Genomic DNA, 21,194 nt, shown 5'->3' on the forward strand with positions numbered 1-21,194 from the left:
TTGCACTCTGCTTAGAGCAGGTGTAACTGTGTATATTTACGCACAAAGCGCCAGATTTTAAAAGGGTTACGCACATAAGGTACGCGTGTAACCCTTTTAAAACGCCCCTGCGTGCGCCAAGCCTATTTTGCATAGGCTTCCAGCACGCGCAAAGCCCCGGGTCGCGCGTAAGACCCGGGGCTTTCCTGGGGGGGCATGTCGGGGTCGTGTCGCGATCCATGCGTCATCAGGGGGGGTGTCGGGGGCGTGACGCGGCCGCCGCATCATCCGGGGGCGGCACTGCGGACGTGGTTTCAGCCCGGGGGCATTCCTGGGGCATGTCTGCGGCCTCCGGACCGGAACATGGCGCGTGGCAGCCGGCCCGGGGCGAGTAAATTTACGCCTTCCTCAGGCAGGCATAACTTTCGCGACAGAGGTGGGGGGGGTTTAGATAGAGCCGGGGGTAGGGTTAGGTAGGGGAAGGGAGGGGAAGGTGGGGGGAGGCAGAAGGAATGTTCCCTCCGAGGCCGCTCTGATTTCGGAGCAGCCTCGGAGGGAACGGGCAGTGCGCGCAGGGCTCGGCGCGCACAAGTTGCACAAATGTGCACCCCCTTGCGCGCGCCGACCCCGGACTTTTTATAAGATATGTGCGGCTACGCGCGTATCTTAGAAAATCCGGCGTACTTTTGTTCGCGCGCGCGCTGTGTTTTAAAATGTACCCCTATGTTTTTGAAAAAAGAATGATGCATGTAAATCTTTTCCCTGCCCATCTCCAACTGCAGGAATTCTTCTTGTAAGTGCGGGTAAAACTATTGGATAAAAGTATCGGGTTTTGTACTTAATTTTATCTTTACAAACCCCCCCCCCCCAGCTGATTTTAAAGTTAAATATAAAAGCATAAAATAGGATTTATGCACATAAAGCACTTTGAAAATTAAGTCCTTTCCTTCTGGCAATGATCAAGTATTTTATTATCTTGTTAAAACTACTAGGCTATAATTAACTAAGGGGGTCATTTATCAAAATGCGGTAAGGCGTTCTCGCATGCGTTAAGGGCTTATCGCATGCGAAAAAGCCCTGTTTTCGCATGAGATAGGCCTTTAAAGCATGCGAAGACGTGTTTACCGCATGCGATCGCACCATATCGTATGGTGCGATGCAAATGCAAAAACTGGGAGGAGTAGGGGCGGAGAGGGGATGCAAATTCAAAACCTGGGCGGAGAGTGGGCTGGGTTAGCCTGCCTGGAAGAGGTATCGCACAGCCATAACGCCAATTTTAACAACACCTCTTTCAGATGCGTTAGGCTCTGCGATAGCAGCCGGGACCATGCGGTGAGTACCTTCGCCATTTGCGATGCGGTCCGTTAGCATACACCACGCCCCTTTTGCTATCGCATGCGGTACGTACCGCATTTTGATAAATCCACCCCTAAGTCGTAAAATTAAACAAAAGAAAACAAACCTGAAAAAATGATCTCCTGTAAAATTTTATAATAAGAGTTAAACCCATTTGATCCTGAAAATAAATGCCTTCAAGAAAACATTAAAGTTTAAAGAAAGTTCAGTCTGACCTACAATTCCCAATAGTGTGCCATACAGAATGATACCTATTCATTATAGCAGAACAGTTCAACTGAGCAATTTCTAAAAAGCTGAACCCAAATTTGCCTGTAGTGTTGTGAAAACCTGTTAAGAAAACAAACTAGACACTGGCAGATGTAAGAAAAGAAGGAAACTCTTTATTATAATGAGAAGCTTTTCACGGAGAACATGTATGCAAGTACCCTAGGGTACAAAGAATAGCACATCTCAAACTGCTTCAGATTTCGGTCTTCATTATATACACTGTCAGCCCGATTTTAAATGGCCTGCGCATGTAAAAAATGGGTTATTTATTTTATTTATTTATTTAAAACAATTTTATATACCGATGACTAGAAAAAAAATCCATCTCAACGGTTTACAACAATTCAAACTAAAGAGAAAACATGAAATTACATTTTGTCGTATTATAAAATATTAAGAACTACATTCTAAAAACTAAACAGATTCCCAGAATTAGGAATAAAAATACTACAATTTAAAAAGCTTAAGAACAGTATAAGTTAAGTAAAAGCCAATTCCAAAAGACTGCTGTTTATCCGAGATTAATATATGCCATCTATTCCTCTGTTTAGGCTTGCCGGAACAGCCATGTTTTTAAGTCTTTCTGAAATTTTTTCCATCGTGCTATACTCCGTCCGACCAGCTAATAAATGAAATAAGGGGAGTAAATATACATTAAACAATGTTGTTGATAACGCTGACCCCTGTGGAACCCCTGTTGTTAATTGATCACTCTCTGACATATTCCCATTAATTTTAACGGCGAAAGATCTATTTCCTAAAAACGAACTAAACCATTTTAATGTTGCATCTGTCAAACCAATTTCCTCAAGTCTAGTTAACAGTATCTTATGATCTACCATGTCAAATGCTGCCAATAAATCCAATAGCACGAGAATATCTCTCTTCCCACAATCAAACCCTCTCAAAACTGTATCATTTAGCGACAACAAAAGTGACTCGGTGCTATGATTTTTTCGAAATCCATGTTGCGCAGGGAATAAAATATCATTAAATTCTAGATGTTCTATTAATTGTTTGTTAACTACTTTTTCAATTAGTTTCGCTAAGAAAGGCAAAATTGAAATTGGTCTATAATTTTTGAAATTGGATGAATCAAGATTACTCTGTTTAAGTATCGGTCTCACTACGGCTTTTTTTTAAAGAGTCATGCAAACTCCCTTTATTTAATGATTGGTAAGAACATAAGAACATAAGAAAATGCCATACTGGGTCAGACCAAGGGTCCATCAAGCCCAGCATCCTGTTTCCAACAGTGGTTAACTACTATTGTCAGCACCGAAGCTATTTCATTTACACATTGCTCTAAAGTCAGTGTATTAATTACATCCATTGGGTGATTTGCTGGATTTAGTTTTTCCACCAGCTTTTCAATTTCATCAACTGAGATGTTCTTAAAATTGGACCAGGGAAGAATCTCCTTCTTTGGCATGACAATATCCTGAATCTTACAGTTATCAAATGTCTTTAGTAAAGTGTCCATTTTATTCTTGAAGAAGAAGGCTAAATCATTGCAGTTTACTTCGGGTACATTATTATCTTTCTCTGCCGGATCTTTTGTCAAACTTTTAACAATATTGTATAGGGCTTTCTGATTATTTGTATATTTTTGAATTTTCTTATCATAATATTCTTTTTTCTTCAAGGTTAATGTTTTTTTATAAATATGCTAAGTATATCCGATAATTTGTTAAAGCAATCGGTGTTTTCTCTTGTTGCCATTTTCTTTCTTTTCTTTTCAAATTTTTCTTTATTTGTCTCAAGTCTTTGCAATACCACGGATTTCGTTTTTCCGATTCATATACTGTTTTAGTTTTCAGGGGGGTATGCGTGCATAAACCCTGTTACACGCACGAGAGCTGGGCCTCAGCAAAGAGGCAGTCCGGGGGCGGGGCTGGAAGTGGCTGGTACAGCAGCCATTTGTCGCTGTGCCCAGGGGATCGCATGCCAGCAGGGTGCCAGTGCGCGCAACTTGCTACTGCTCCTTTGGAGGAGCAAAAGGTAAAATAAAAATATAGGGGTACTAGGATAGGGATAGGGGGCGAGTAGGGAAAGAGATGGGAGGTTAGGGTAGGGAGCAGGGAACTGGGGGAGCCCCGATCTTGTCACCGCATGAATTAGCTAAATTCTACCCCCCTTGCACATGCTGCCCAGGATTTTATAACATGTGCGCACCAGCATGCACATGTTATAAAATCACGCATCCATGTGTGCGCGCCGGTATTTTTTTTAAATCTACCCCTGTTTGTCTCATCTACATTTGTTTGGCAACTCCCCTCTTCACAACAAACCGTTATCCTTTTTTCTATTATTATTATTAAAACTTAGCACTACTGGTTTCTTGTAATTCATGTCTTAACAAAAGCATTCATAGCCCTGACATAAGTCAGCATCTTCCATTTTCTTTGGTGTACATCCATTTTGTAAAGCAAGCAAATTGGCCCTCACCCAGAAGTTTTCATTCAATTTTTAAACTTTTTTTGGAAATAAAACCTGAGAATTGGGCATCTTATTTCGACTCAGTGTGCTGTGGCAGTCAAAAAAGCAAACAGAATGTTAGGAATTATTAGGAATAAAACAGAAAATGTCATAATGCCTCTGTATCGCTCCACGGTGAGACTGCACTTTGAGTACTGTGTACAATTCTGGTCGCCGCATCTCAAAAAAGATATAGTTGCACTAGAGAAGGTACAGAGAAGGGCGACCAAAATGATAAAGGGGGTGGAGTTAATAAACATGTGGATAAAGGTGAACCGGTAGATGTAGTATACTTGGATTTTCAGAAGGCGTTTGACAAAGTTCCTCATGAGAGGCTTCTAGGAAAAGTAAAAAGTCATGGGATAGGTGGCAATGTCCTTTCGTGGATTGCAAACTGGCTAAAAGACAGGAAACAGAGAGTAGGATTAAATGGACAATTTTCTCAGTGGAAGGGAGTGGACAGTGGAATGCCTCAGGGATCTGTATTGGGACCCTTACTTTTCAATATATTTATAAATGATCTGGAAAGAAATACGATGAGTGAGATAATCAAATTTGCAGATGACACAAAATTGTTCAGAGTAGTTAAATCATAAGCAGATTGTGATAAATTGCAGGAAGACCTTGTGAGACTGGAAAATTGGGCATCCAAATGGCAGATGAAATTTAATGTGGATAAGTGCAAGGTGATGCATATAGGGAAAAATAACCCATGCTATAATTACACAATGTTGGGTTCCATATTAGGTGTTACAACCCAAGAAAGAGATCTAGGCGTCATAGTGGATAACACATTTAAATTGTCGGTTCAGTGTGCTGCAGCAGTCAAAAAAGCAAACAGAATGTTGGGAATTATTAGAAAGGGAATGGTGAATAAAACGGAAAATATCATAATGCCTCTGTATCGCTCCATGGTGAGACCGCACTTTGAATACTGTGTACAGTTCTGGTCGCTGCATCTCAAAAAAGATATAATTGTGATGGAGAAGGTACAGAGAAGGGCTACCAAAATGATAAGGGGAATGGAACAGCTCCCCTATGAGGAAAGACTAAAGAGGTTAGGACTTTTCAGCTTGGAGAAGAGACGGCTGAGGGGGGATATGATAAAGATGTTTAAAATTATGAGAGGTCTAGAATGGGTAGATGTGAATCGGTTATTTACTCTTTCGGGTAATAGAAAGACTAGGGGGCACTCCATGAAGTTAGCATGGGGCACATTTAAAACTAATCAGAGAAAGTTCTTTTTTACTCAACGCACAATTAAACTCTGGAATTTGTTGCCATAGGATGTGGTCTTAAAAATCATGAGAGGTCTAGAACAGGTAGATATGAATCGGTTATTTACTCTTTCGGATAATAGAAGGACTAGGAGGCACTACATGAAGTTAGCAGGTAGCACATTTCAAACTAATCGGAGAAAATTATTTTTCACTCAGTGCATAGTTAAACTCTGGAATTTGTTGCCAGAGGATGTGGTTAGTGCAGTTAGTGTAGCTGGGTTTAAAAAAGGTTTGGATACGTTCTTGGAGTAGAAGTCCCTTAACTGCTATTAATCAAGTTGACTAGGGGTTGATTTTCAAAGAAGCGTGTGTGCATCCATGTACGTGCGGTTCCCGGCACATGCACACAGATGCAGCTATTTTATAACGAGTTATAAAATACAATATCTGCGCACATATATGTGGCGCACATGTGTGGCGGACTAGGAGGGAACTTTCCTATGCCTAACCCTAGCCTTCCCACCTCTTCCCCTCTCCTCCCTGACCCCTACACCCTACCTAGCTCTTACATTTTTTAAATGTTTTACCTTGCAGCTCCTCTGGAGTGTTGAATGGTGCTGTCCTGGCCTGCCCCCCTACTCAGACCCTGCCCCCGGCCCGCCCATTCTGAGAGGCCTGGCACTTGTACACGTATGGGTGGTTACGCGTGTGGCTGGGCCCTTTAGAAAATGTGCACGGCACGTGCAGGGCCCGGCCACACACACAACTGCTAGTATTTGCACTCACAGGCTTCTTAAAATTTGGCCATTAGGGATTAGCCACTGCTATTACTGACATCAGTAGAATTGGAATCTACTTAGTGTTTGGGTACTTGCTAGGTACTTGTAGCCTGGATTCGACACTGTTTGAAACAGGATGCTGGGCTTGATAGACCCTTGGTCTGACCCAATATGGCAATTTCTTATGTGATGCCTCACCATATAAGAGAGGGCATTATTGCTAGGTAAAATAAAATGAGTCTGGAAAAGTAGAATATAATACAGCTAATGACTAATAACCTAATGAGCTATAAAGCATTGTGTCAAAATAATTTCACTTAGATATCCAAACTAATGCTTCAGTTTAAAATGTTATATTTTAAAGCCCTTAGAACAGAAGTTTTATAATTAACTGTTTGAGTAAACAGAAGTAGAAAACAGATTTATAAAAAGCCCTAGCAACAGTTTTACAAATGATCAAATTTGCATTTCAATAAAGTAATCGGGGAAAAAAAAGCAAATCTTGGTATAGATGCAATTATAGCTTATAAAAGCTCAAAAATAGGTAGGCTGAAGCAAGAACTGACTAATTAATTGTAAATCATGGAGTGGTATCAGATCTACCTTTGTTCTGAGATACTGAGGATCAAAGTAGCAGCAATTGAAAGTGGATGCAGCTGTCAGCTAGCGGCTTTGCCAATCTTTTCCATACAAAGAAAATATACAATTTATAGAGGAAAAAAAAGTATTTTTACTCATATAGTGTCATGGCTCAATACTCTGCTGTTGACTGTAGAATTACCTTGAGCATAAATAATAGTGAAAATGATGATTTTTCTTATAGCTTGCGGGAAAGATTTTGCGTGCTCTTTGTCCAATTACATTAGGGACAATGGTGACTTCATAACTTCTTTACAATATTTAGCTCGGGTATGTTGGGGCATATTATGAGTTGTTGAGGGAACCTATAGGAAAAGCAGTAAAATTGAAACCATTGTACCTAAGCCTCATGACATATAAAACAGAATTCATCTGCACTTGAAGTTCCTTGTCTTTTATGGGATGATGAACCCCTTTTCATCTCCAAATGTTTTGCAGACCTCCACATGCTTCTTTCATTTTTATATGTGGTTGTTTGCCATATGTGCAAAGTTATTCATGGAATAACAAAGAAATGATGCTTGCCAGAATTATTTATAATATATAAAACTCTACATTAAATCATACAGATGTAAACTGAATACATACCTACATGGGTATTGAGGGGAGAGAGTGTTGGTGGAGAGACTGGTAGGGTGAAATAGAGAGACTGGTGGGAAGATAGGGAGAGAGGAACATGGGGATGGACTAGTGGGTAGAGAGAGGCTGGTGAGAATGGACTAGTGGGAAGAGAGAATGGTGGGGATGGACTATTGGAAAGGGAGAAACAGAGACTAGTGGAGGGAGAGAGAGGGACTGGTGGCGATTGACAGTGGGAGAGAGATGACTGGTGAGGAGAGGGAGAAACTGGTAGAGATGGACTGCTGGGGGGGAGAGAGACTAGTGGAGGAAGGGAAAGGGACTGGTGGATATTGACTGGGAAGAGGGGAGAGATAGAGGGATGTGGATAGACTGGGGGAGAGAAAGACTGGTGTGGAGAGTGAGAGCAGAATTGGTGGGAATTGACTGGTGAGGACAGAATGATGGACTGGCAGGGAGAGACTGATGAGAGAAAGAGGAACTGGTGGAGGGAGAGAATCAGGTGGGGATGTATTGGTGAGAGAGAGAGACTGGTGGGGAAAGAGAAAATGAGAGAGAAGTGGGGAGAAAGACATGGTGGAGATGGACTATTGTGAGGAGAGAGAGAGAGACTTGTGGGTATGGACATGAGGGAGAGATGAACTGGTTGGGATAGAGAGAGAGAGAGAGATTGGTGGAGCTGGAGTGAAGAGAGAATGATGGGGTGGTCTATATGGCAGAGAAGAGGGAGATGGGAAGGAGGAGGAGTTTCAGATAGGCCTCATCACTGAAGGTGAAAGTTTGGTGCATTTCAATGTATATCTTTCCACACATTCACCACCCACACACACACACACATCCCCAACATAGTACCTGCCTATTTCTTTCTTTTATAACATATACCTTCACCCGTAGCTCTTTCCCAGTGATTTCACTCCTTCTCTCTGTCCCTGTGTCCCCCTCTCTTCCCCCTACACTTCCCGCAATATTCATTTCATTGCTGACTCCCTCCCTCCTCCTGCATTCCCTTACTCCTCATTTTCTTCCACAGGCTTACAGGACCAGAATAGCTGGAAGTCTTGGGCAACAATGATGTGACCTGCTTCTCCTGTCCTCAAATTTACCATGTTCCCCCTCTTGTCTCCTTGGTGCCACATGGGTTCTCGGCAGCAATTTGTTATGGCCGCCGGCCGCGGCAGCCCGCAACCGGGGCCAACTGTCATGGCGGCCGGTCGCGGCGGTCCGCGGCCGGGACCCGGCACTCACCCGCGGCGTCGGACCTCCACAGAGGCTCCTGCGGTTGCAGGGAGCCTCAGAAGATGTTCTCTACGCGGCCTGGACCGACATGCGGCCGGCCGCAGGCTCCTGACTCCCGCCGTGGCTCCGCCCCCTTCCCGGACTGCCTAGTGCCGCGCGCGCGGCTGAAGACTACTCTTAAAGGGGCCACGACAGGAAGTGTCGTGGCTCCCTTTTGCAGCACTTCCTCTGGATCCTGTATTTAAAGGCAAGGTCTGTCCCTCAGACCTTGCCTTAGTATTGAGGTTAGTTTGGTTCTGCGCTTTTGGTTCCTGGTTCTTCGTCCCGCTCCTGCTTTGCCTTCCCTGCTGCTTGATTCTTCTGGTTTGGACTTCGGATTGGATTTGGACCCCTCTTGGACTCTGACTTCGGATTTGGACTTGGATCTCGCTTTGGACTCTGATTCGGACTGGCGTTGGACCTCGCACTGGACTATCGACCCTTGGACCGGCTTTGGACCCCGATCTGGCTTTCGACCTCTGGACTGGCTGCGGACTATGTTTGATTACTGACTCTGGGACCAGCTTGTTGGATTTCCTCTACTCCCCACAGAGATCTTCTCACGACCTGCTGGAGGCGCCAGCCGTCTGGAAAACACGACCTGCAGGAGGCGCCTGCATCCAGACCATCTTCTGTCTTCGGGGAGTCGTCTAAGTCCCAGCGGCCGTGGTCCTACGGGCTCCTCCTGGGGGTTCACGTGCTTCCAGGGCGAAGTTCGATCCAAGTCGTCCACAGGCCTCGCCATCTGACGGTAGTAGTCATCAAGGAGCTTCATCCTTAATCTACCGCAGAAACAAGGGTCCACAAACCAGCTCGTAACACAATTTGCTGTGCTCCTCCCCCCTCAGCAATGCAGAACCATGTTCTTATGAGGATTCACCCCCCTGCTGTCCTTTTCTCCATGGCATAAAACTAGGTTCTTCTGGTCGGTGCAGGATACAGCAGTCAAGCATTTGAAGCAGCCTTGGTGCAGAGCCAGCTCCTTTTTGGGACAGCTGCATTTCCGGTGCAATCCCTGGGATGGTCTTCCGTAGACCACAGTTGGGAACCACTGATCTACACATTCTCCCTAGTTTAGCTTACATAAAAACACAGATACCGGATAAGAATATGTTGCTTTAAATCACCTGAATGAGCACCACATGGTACAGTTTTATCTTTAGATTTTAGGAGCATCTCATATGATGATGATTTAAGTTGAAATCTTTACTGAAATCATTTAAAGATGCAGTCATAGAAAGTACTTAAAATACTGTATCTCTAGTATCTGTGCACTTTCTTTTACTTCTTTTTTTTTATAGATCATGTAAATTAATCTAATGCAAAGGTATTAAGAGTATTTGTATATATGGGCTCAATACAGCCAAAATAAATCTGACCTCCGAAAAGTACCTAGAGGACAAAAAATGGAATAGTCACTCTGTTGTAAATAAATATTTTTTGTAAAAGAAAGATATTCGTAATGGTTCAAAAAAGTGACTTGGGATACCCAGAAAGAGGAGCCAAATTTGATTCACTAAACTAGGTATGTGCCTTTTAATTGCCTTCCAGAGCCCCCAGATTTTAAATATTTACTCTTGTTCGATATAGTAGTAATCCTGGATCAGGAGATTGCTGTAAATACTTAGCATGCCTTCATCTCAAAAGGATTTATTTTTACAGTACTATAATCTTTCTAACCTTGGGAAAAAAATAGACTTGTCATCTTTCCACCCCTCTGTAATGAACATTCATTCTATCACATTTCATGTGATAGAATGAATGCTATACAATATTTACATGGGTACAAACACATTTTCATATCAGCGTGTCTACTCAGACAGCATACTTTTACAGAACTGAGCATACTCAGGACTGAATAGATATCAAAACTAATATACAGAGGTCGATATTCAACAAGCCAGTGAGCAGGAAAGTTGCCCAGATAAAGGTATCTGGATAACTTCACCTGGATATTCAGTGGACCATAACCAGATGTCTTCTACCGAATATGCTCGGATAAAATGTTCTGATTAACTTTATTTTAAACAGACTTACCCAGCTAACTTTGGGAAGGATTCATCATTCCTCGCAGAATGATGAATCCCGCGAAAAAGGGGGCGGGGGTGCGAAGGGGGGGACAGACCTGCGAAAGGCCATAGCCGTTTGCACCACGGCGGTGCAATTTCACCAGCCATAGTGCGGCCGGCTGCAGCCTTTCGCAGAGGATAGCGACACCGTAAAAGGTGTAGCTATTCGCTGCGCAACTGCCGGCGATAATGTTCCTCACATTATCGCTGGCAGCGGTGCCGTGGACGACTCCTCCCCCTCCCCGCCCCAACTCCTCCCCTCTAGCTAATTTAAATCTTATCGCACACGAAAAGGCCCTTTTCGCATGCGATAGGGGTTTATTGCGTGCATTAGGGCCTTATCGTGTGCGACATTTAGAAAATAACCCCCGTTGTTTGGAAAGCACTAAATATCAGCACTGTCCAAAGTGAACCACTCCCCAGGGACATTCCTCAGCACTGCCTCTTTGTAGCCAGATACATCTTCTGTGGGCAACAAATTACTCAGATAAAATTTAGGCAGGGAGTGGTAGGAAATTTTCAAATCTTGGTTTTTATATGGGTAACTCCAAAGGTTACCAGGATAACGCCTTTAAATATCAACCTCACTGTTTTGAGATAAGGAGATAAGACACAGCTGTATTAACAAGCTTAAATCACCTACACTGATTACTCATAGCACTAAGTGGGACTACCACATACATTCATTTCCTTATCACACAAGCTAATGTGTGCATACACACATATGTATATATTATACCTCTCCTTCACACCACGCACATATCTCTACTTACAGATCACCTTTAATATCTATTGTGCACACATCACAACATTAAACAGTTAATAGATGATCTGACATCCACACACTGCAAATCTAACAAATATATGCATATTATTTAAAATGTAAAAAATAAACTACTGTATCTTCCGGTGTATAAGTCATACTGGTATTTTAGTCGCACTTCTCCATAAACATTAATTTTGCAGAAAATGTTGGTAGATAGGTCGCACCAGTAGATAAGACGCACCAGTTTGTCCTCCGCCGGGCTCATGGGTTTGGCATAGTCGGGACCTGAATCTGCTGAGTGTCGTGCTAGCGCCAGAAGCGAGTCTGCCGAGTATTGTGTGAGTACCGGATGTGAGTGTACTGAGTCTTGTCTTCGGTCAGCGGGGCACAGATGTGCCGGTGCGAGAGAGAAACATCCGTCAGAAGGCATAGATATGCGAATGAGAGAGAAGAACCTTGGTCGACTGGACACGAACGCACCAATGAGAGAGAGAAACTTCAGTTGGCAGGGCATGGATGCACTGGTAAGTGAGAGGGAGAAAGAACAAAAGCAGTATATAAATCATGCTGATAAAATTTTTGAAAAAAAGCATGACTTGTACACCAGAAAATACTGTATATCCTTGGTCTCTTTCTTGAGGGCTGAATAGATGATGGTAGAGTGTTATTGAACCACTTCATGTTCACTTTGAACAGTGAGGGCATCTTCCACCATTTTCTAATCATGAGCTATGCAATAGCCTTTCCGCAGTTTTAAGCTTAGAGGACTGGCAGGTCCAGCTGTCAGAAATCAGGCAGCAGATTAAGCACCTAAGAGGGAACATTGACCACGCCACTGACTTTTTAGCTGTTGCTACAGGAGCAGTATTTTATTGTGTAACTGAAAGAAAAAGACATGCGAAGTGGGCAGAAAAATTAATAATAATCAACTTAATACGGCCGATAAGGTGTCAGGAAAAGTAGCAAGCTGAATAAGAAAAGCTGGAAAGTTATGAGCACAAATGCTCATAATCTAGGCAATAAAATTCCAGATCTGCAAGCCCATGGCAGAGGCAAACGTATATATTGTTGCAATTACAGAAACATTGTTCAGTCAGACTCATGAATGGGATACTGCTGTATCGGACTATAACCTGATAAGAAAGGATAGAGAAGACAGAAATGGGGGAGGAGTAGCTCTTTATGTCAAAAGCAAAATCCGAGCATCTGAAATACAGGGGGCATTGGGAAAGGAAGATTACCATTTACATTGCTGTGGTCTACAGACCTCCAAATCAGACAAAAGAACTGGACAGAGATCTGGCAGAAAACATCAAAAAAGTGGGAAAGAAGGGAGATTTTTAATCTACCTGATATGGATTGGAGGATCTCTGCTGCAGAATCTGCAAGAAGTAGAGAGATAGTGGGTGCCCTTCAAGGGGCTATGCGTAAAACAGATGGTGAGGGAACCCACGAGGGGAGAAGCTATACTCGATCTAGTGCTCAAATAATGGAGGTAATTTTAAAAAGAGTTACATGTGTAAATGTAACATACTATCATAGCAATTTTAAAAAGCCATTTCCGTACATAAAGTGCACTCGCACGTGAACATCCTACGGACAATTCAATGGTATATTTTGTAGCAATTTTCAAAAACCCATTTACACAGGTAAAATGCATTTATATATGTAAAACCCAATTTTAAGCATATAAATGCTTTTTAAAATCAGACCCAGTATCTCTAATGTCCGGGTAGGTGCTCACCTGAGCACCGTTTATCGTCAGATGAGATGGTTTTACATAGCAGCCAGGACGGAGAGAAGTCACTTTAAGATCCATGTTTTGGATTTCAAAACTACAGGCTTTGGTAAAATGGGGATGTACCTTGAGGAGGAACTAGATTCATTGGAAAAAGACAGGAGAAGTGGATCAAATGTGGAATAAATTAAAAGGAGCTATTACTAAGGCAACAAATCTCTGTGTAAGAAAACTAAGCAAAATTAAGAGGAAAAATAAACCTATTTGGTTCTCAAAGGAGATGGCTAAACAAAATAAAGGCTAAAAGATCAACCTTCAAGAAATACAAGGGATTCCAAAAAACAAGGAGAACAGTGAAGAATATCTGGTGTAGTTGAAGGAGACCAGGAAAACAATCAGGAAAGCAAAACATCAAACGGAAGAAAGGATTGCAAAGAGGTCAAGTGAGGAGACAAAATGTCTTTCAGATATATCAGTGAGAGGAGGAAGGCCAGAGGTGGTAATTGTAAGATTGAAAGGAGACAAGGAGAAACGTGTGGAGGGAGATAAAGAAATAACAGAAATATTAAACAAATACTTCTATTCAGTGTTCACTAAAGAATATCCTGCAGAAGGATCGATGCTGCTTGACAAAACTGCAATTGCAAGTGAGGTAGATACAATGCCATTTACAGAAGAGAATGTAGGGGAAGACTAGGAAAACTGAAAGTGGACAAGGCCATGGGGTCAGACAGGGTACATCCCAGGGAAATAAGAGGTGAATTTTAAAAGCCGGGCATGCCCCAAAATCAGGACATGTGCGCGTCCACCTGGTTTTAAAAGCCACTACATGCGCAAACATCTCCCGATACGCGAATATCTCACTTGGAATGAAAAAGGGGCATGTTGTGGGCATTTTGAGACGGGGACAAGAGATATGCATGCAGGTACCTAAGCACCTGGATGCACACCCAGGTCCAGTGCCACATAACTTTACTTCGGCTATGGAGAAGGTAAAAGTTAAAAAAAAAAAAAAATAACAGGAGTTTGAGGGGTCTGGGATAACTGAGGAGAGTTCAGTCTAAAGAACCAAGGGGTTTCAAGGACCTAGCTCTAGACTAGGTGAACTGGTGAATGAAACAGTGAAACTGGGCACGGTGAAACTTGCGCCGCTCAAACCTAACTTTGTGCGGCTGTGCGTACCCACTTGCAAAATTTGGTGTGCATGTATGTTGTAAAATTGCCCTGTCTCTGGGCACGCGCCAATACACAGATGTACATGGGCACTCACGCACTCATTTGAAATATTATGTCTAACAGAGTCATTTATTAAATAGTGTTATGGCGTTTTTGCATGCGTTAAGGCGTTTTCACATGCATTAAGCACCTTTAACGCATGCGATAGCACCATAACGTATGGTGTGATGCAAATCAGAAAAAGAGGAGAGGTGTTAGGTTCACTGTTTTGTGAAGCAGATTTTAGCTATACCTTTTTCAGTAGTGTTAAGCTGTGCAATAGGTTGTGCTAAGGCTTTATTGCATGTTGTGATGTGTTCACAAATGCTGGTTTTAGTAGTTTTGAAGCTCTTGAAGCACCGGCCTAGCTATTGAGAGAGAGAGAGAGAGAACTTAGCCATAATGCTCTCTCACTAGATAGGTATTTATATCTCTATGGGAGGCCCACCTAGTAACGCGAGGTGATGTTTAGGTATTAGTGAAGGGGTTAGGGGCCACTTTGACATTCAAAGTGAGACGTATGAACAGAACAATGCTATCTTGTGAAGATTTGATGACCTTTGGAGTGAGGAAACTCACTCAAAGATGAGATTTGTACAATGTTCTCGCAAGCTAGGTTGAAAGAACATTGCACAGGGGTATGGTTAGGCTAATTTTCCTGATATCGCATCACAAAGGTATTTACCACAACCTGCGATAAGCATGTTATTTTCACACTGAGTAATTTATCGCAGCTGCCGAAAAGGTTTTTATCACAAATGGTGGTCCAGGGAGAGAGAGAGACTGTAGACCCTCACAAAAAAGTTAACTATTTATACCACTGTAAGAGAGGCCACTAGTAACTCGGGGTCAGGTTTGTTGGGTGGGCAGTTTAACATGCACAGTCATATGTTCCTGCAGCACAGTTACCACCAATGAAGATTGAATGTGATTTGGAGCAACGCTTCTCAACCTGTGTGTCATGACACACCAGTGTGTCGCCAAGCACCAGAAGGTGTGTCGCATGCTCCCGGTCTCTCCCGCTGCTCTTTCTTCCCTGCTGCCATTGCCACCGGGCTAACAGCACATTCAAGCCCAATGGGAACGGCAGCAGTGTTAGAGGAAGCTGTGGCTCCTGCAGCTGGACTTTTCTTCTTCCCGTGCCTGCCCCGGAACAGAAAGTGATACGCAGTGCAGTGCGCGGGAAGGAGAAAGAGCCGTGCCGCATGGAAAAGTAGCGGCGGCAGCAGCAGCAGTATCGGCCTCCGAGACGTAGAGTGGCCCGGAGCAATCGAAGCAGCCAGCAATCGGCAAAGGAGACAGCAGTATCCCGCAGTCAATGGGATTCTTCTTTCTTGGCCTGCAGGGGCTGGAGGAGGCTGCTGCAGCTACCATTTGTGCCGCGGGGGGGGGGGGGGGCGGGGTGAGGAGGAAGTGAGTGAGAGAGAGAAGACAGCCAGCCTGTGTGTGATTGAGAGCATGCATTTGATTGAGAGTATGTGTGTAATTGAGAGCATGTATTTGATTGAGAGTATGTGTGTAAGTGTGTGAGAGAGAGCATGTGTGTGATTGAGAGGAACTGGTCAGAGAGGAGATGTGTGTATATATGAGAGACAATAAAAGTGACTGATCAGGGAGATGACTGGAGTGTGTGGGAGAGATTGGTCAGGGAGGTGACGTGTGTGTATGTGTGAGAGAGAAAAAGCATGGAAGTAAGAAATCTGGGTATGTGAGAAAGCATGGGAGTAAGAAGCCTGGTGTTGTGGGTGTGTGTGTGAAAGAAAGCATGGGAGTGAGAAACCTGTATATGTGAGAGAGAGCATGGGAGTGGGAAACCTGTGTGTGTGTGTGCATGCATGAGAGAGAGACTGGTTGGTAAGGTGACGGTGTGTGTGAGAGAGAGAGACTAGTGTGTGTGTGTGTATGTAAGGGAAAGAAAGTGATTAAGGGAATGAGAAGCCTGTGCATGTGGAGAGAGCGAGCATGGGAATGAGAGAGAGACTGGTGCATGTGTGTGTAAGAGAGAGAAAGTGATTATGGGAATGAGAAGCCTGTGCATGTGGAGAGAGTGAGCATGGGCATGAGAAACCTGGGTGTGTGTGAGACACAGTATGGGAGTGAGAAGCCCGTATATGTAAGATAGAACACGGGAGTGGGAAGCCTGTGTGTGTGTATGGCATGAGAGAAACTGTTCAGGAAGGTGACTGGTGTGTGTGTCAAAGACTGGTTGGGAGATGATTGGTGTGTGAGAGACAGAAACTGGTCATGGGAGTTGACTGGTATGGTGTGTGTGTGTGTGAGAGACAGAGAAGACTGGTCATGGGCCCTAAGGAAGAGGACCATGAGTATAGAGCTTAGCCACTACTGCTGCTTCTGGTGTGTGCTACGGCCTGCACGGAAGAGGAGTAGGAGAGCTGCTGGAGGGGGTAAGTAAAGGTGGCTTTTAAGTTTATTTTTCTTGATTGACTTCCATTTTAATTATTTAATATTATGTGATGTGTCTGCTTTTTTGAAATATTTTATAGGTGTTTGCAGAATTTCTAATAGTTTTTATGAGTTTTTAAATTGTTGGATGTTATTCTGTTCATAGCTGTTTTGAAACATTTACTCTGCTTATTAGTATAGTTTTACAATTATTTCTGTGTGGGGATCTATAGCTGCTTGCTAGTTCTGTTTTCCTAATTGGAGGTGTATTGGTCTTTAGGGCCTGATTTACTATTTGTAGTGTTGCCTTTTCATAGATAGGGTTGCTCCTGTTTGAGTGTATTCCGTAATACAGGTGTAACTGTGTGCGGATTAGTTTATGTGCATAACTGCAGATACTAGGAGTATGTTAGGTCGGTTCTGTATGTGTTACTGAGGTGAGATATTTTACTAGCATGTAAGCGTTTGTATCAGTCTTATTTGTTGTGTTTTCTCAAGAGGACATGCATTGGTGGTAAACTGCTCTCTTTTCATAAGTAGAGCTATTGAGCCTGGTAGTAGGAGTTTGAGTTGCTGTTACTGAGATGACACCAGAACCAGAATATCTTTTTTGTAGGGTGAGTTGTATGGGGAGTGTCGTAATTCTGCTTTACATCGATTATTGTGGGTCAGGGGGGTTCCCATGGATGCAAACTGTACTTTTACATCTAGCCCCATGACGATCATGGTTTCAGTATGTCATGCATGTGAGAGCCATCTGTCAGGTGTGTCCCGATAGAGAAAAGGTTGAGAACCACTGATTTGGAGGGTTGAAAGGTAAAAGTAGAGTAGATTTGTACACTTTACTCTCTACCTATCTTGATTGCAGCTAGGTAGAGAGAGCATCAAGCTAGGTAGAAACATATAGAAACATAGAAATGACGGCAGAAGAAGACCAAACGGCCCATCCAGTCTGCCCAGTAAGCTTTGCACTTTTTATTTATTTTTTTTTCTCATACTTCTGTTAGTCTTGGCTTTTAGTAACCTTTTGGTTCTATTTCCCTCCACCCCCACCATTAATGTAGAGAGCAGTGTTTGAACTGCATCTAAGTGAATATCTAGCTTAATTAGTTAGGGGTAGTAACCGCCGCAATAAGCAAGCTACACCCATGCTTATTGTTTACCCAGACTATGTAATTCAGTCCTTGTTGGTTGTTGTCTGTATATAGATCCACTTTTCTTCATTCTCCCTGCCATTGAAGCAGAGAGCTATGCTGGATATGCGTGAAGTATTGGACTTTCTCCTCTGCCATTGAAGCAGAGAGCTATGCTGGATATGCGTGAAGTATCGGTCTTTCTCCCCTGCCGTTGAAGCAGAGAGCTATGCTGGATATGCGTGAAGTATCGGTCTTTCTCCCCTGCCATTGAAGCAGAGAGCTATGCTGGATATGAATTGAAAGTGAAGTATCAGGCTTATTTGGTTTGGGGTAGTAACCGCCGTAACAAGCAAGCTACTCCCTGCTTTTTGTGAATGCAAATCTTTTTCCACATTTCCTCTTGCCGTTGAAGCTTAGAGCATTGTTGGAGTCGCATTGACCATGTGTATGTTTATTGAATAAGGATATTATCTCCAGGCAGTAGCCGTCATTCCCGTGAGCTACCCACTCTTCATTCACGTCCTCTAGACTTTATGGATCCAAAGTGTTTATCCCATGCCCCTTTGAAGTCCTTCACAGTTCTGGGCTTCACCACTTCCTCCAGAAGGGCATTCCAGGCATCCACCACCCTCTCCGTGAAAAAAATACTTACTGAGGTACTTTTCTTTTACTTTTCATCACTCTAAATTACATTAAATCTTCACTGATGGTAACTGTGTTGTTCGTATATATGACTATGCATGTAAAACTGCTCCCCCCCCCCCCCAAAGCTACCCCACCCCACAAACCTCACCCCGAGTTCATAATGCCCCTCTTACATTGGTACAAAATGATCAATTATAAGTGACCCTCCACAGAAGCACTCTCTCTCTCCAGAACTTGTGCTAAATCCCATTTCGGCCGTAATGCACAGCTATCGCAGGCATAATGCTCAGGAAAAATGTATAGCTATTTCCAGTGTTAAAACCTGCATTTCTGTGCGTTACTTTATTACATGCAACATTAACCGGCCCTCATTTCCATTTTCTCCACCCACACTCCTCCCACTCGAATACTAATTTTAAATTTTCATATGCATTTCGCAATGTTGTATTTATCGTGTGCGTTATGGTGTTATCTTGTGCGTTAAGCCCTAATGCATGCAATAATGCCCTAACGCATTTTGATAAATAACCCTGTTAAGTTCCTAAACGTATCCAAATGAATAAACTTCAGTGCCATGAAAAGAACTGATATGTTTTTTTGTGAAGGGAATCATAAGGGACTAAGAGCAACACAAAGGGGTAAATTTTAAAACATGCGTGCGCACATGAATGCACCGATTTTATAACATGGGTATGCTGGCGCGCGCATGTTATAAAATTCGTGGGCCGCACGCAAACGCATGCCGGATTTTAAAATCCACGCTTGTGTGTGTGCGGGTTGTGTGCGCAGGGAGGGGGAAATTTAGTAAATTACACGCGGCGACACAATCGGGCCTTCCCCAGTTCCTTCCCAGTCTGCTCCAATTAGGAGCGGACTGGTAGGGAACTTCCCCACCCTCCTACCTAAACTTCCCTCCCTCTTCCCTTCACCTCCCCTAAACCCTTCCCAGCAACTTATGTTTTTTTTTATTACTTACTGTCCCAGCCGGCCTCCGTCCCGCTCTGCCCCTCCCTGCCCAGACCATTCTCCCAACCCGCCCCTTTATCAGGACCCTGCATTTGTGCACATCTCGGCACTTAAGCGTGTGGCTGGGCCCTTTTGAAAATGTGCATGGCGCACGCAGGGCCCGATCAAATGCATAAGTGCCGATTTTTACGTGCACGGTCATTTTAAAATTCGGCCTAAAGTGTTCCATGGGGACAAGACTGTTTAATTTCTTTTACCATTTTATTGACTTGCAAATACTTGTGAGCATATACTATTACGTATATACCATTCCCTGTAACTTTTTAATTCTAAGTGTAAAAAGTCTGTTTTCCCAGTATCCAATAAAGATTTCCATTTTTTTTCCTTTTCCCCATTGTTTTCTATGGAGATGGAGCATAAAAAAATATAACCCACCCTAGGGCGTACAAAATGATAGGAGGTATTTTCCCTAAACCTAATGGAGACAGTAGGGGCAACTTACAATTTCTAGACTTGTCAGCGACAACCACCTCCATCCTTTCCTCCATGAATCCTGGCCCCTAAAGTTATACAATAGTGCTAGCAATAAATAGCATTAAGCAGAGTCTCACCACTTTTAGATAAACACAAAGAGGTCAATATTCAGAACCTAGCAGGTTATCTAAGTTAGCCAGATAGACATATCCAGCTAACTTATAGGGTCATTCACTAAAGCTTTAGCTAACGCACGCGATAAGGCCATATCGCATGTGAAAATGGACTTTTCGCATGCAATATAATGCTAATTAGGGGGAGGGGAGGAGTCTGGGCAGGGGGAGGGAGGAGTCGGCAGTGTCTTCGCTGCCGGCAAAAACGTTACCAACGTTATCGTCGGCAGTAGCACACCGAATAGCGTCACCTTTCATGGTGGTACTATTCGGTGCGAAAGCCGGCAGCGAAGACACTGTTGTGGTGCAAAGGCTGCGGGCTTTTGCAGGCCTGCCCCACCCCCTTCCCCCCACCCCCCATTTTCGCTGGATTCATCATTCAGCGATGAATGATGAATCCAGGCCTTAGATGGGATATTCAGCAGCACAGCTATACTGCTGAGTATCCTCATAGAGGTCCCTTACACCAACTCCAACCTAGGAAAGGACAAACCTCCGCCAAATTCTTCCAATTTTATACCTTCCCAGGACACATTCCCACCAATCTCCTAAACCCACCAGTTTAAAGGGGACCAACACACTACCCCTTATTCCCAACAATAGTAATACATCACAGTACTCAGCGCTCAAATACGCCATCCAATGGTCATCCAACAGTATTGCAACATATATTTTAGATGCAAACACTGAACCATAAACTTCCCAGGTCTCTCTCACCCAAACTGTCTTGTGTGGCTAAAGTAGACTGAGATAAACTTGTAAGAGGAGTTCCCCTATATAAATATTTTTGTAGCCATTCTCATGAGGCAATGTACTGACTGAAGTGTGAGGAAGCATTTTGACTTTATGCCCTTTCTTTGTGCCACCACCATGGTCTATAGCATGCTCAGGGTGTTTCCTTTACCAAGTTTCAGATGTTGGTGATGTGTCAAAGCCAACTCTGCAAATCCAACAAAGTATAAGGAGGATTTTGTATACTGTATTGAGGCTGATTGTATACTGTTCTATTCAAAGCCAGGGGATGAGCTGTAAAG

General features: G+C 43.3%; 1 protein-coding gene across 2 annotated transcripts in view; it reads left to right on the plus strand.

Annotated features, from left to right (window-relative positions):
* The window catches only part of PLCB4 (phospholipase C beta 4), an 855,807-nt gene that overhangs the window by 723,320 nt on the left and 111,293 nt on the right, over window positions 1-21,194 (plus strand). The gene's annotated exons all lie outside the window — the stretch shown is intronic.

Source organism: Rhinatrema bivittatum, chromosome 3, assembly GCF_901001135.1.
Source record: "Rhinatrema bivittatum chromosome 3, aRhiBiv1.1, whole genome shotgun sequence".
Classification (NCBI taxonomy): Eukaryota; Metazoa; Chordata; class Amphibia; order Gymnophiona; family Rhinatrematidae; genus Rhinatrema; species Rhinatrema bivittatum.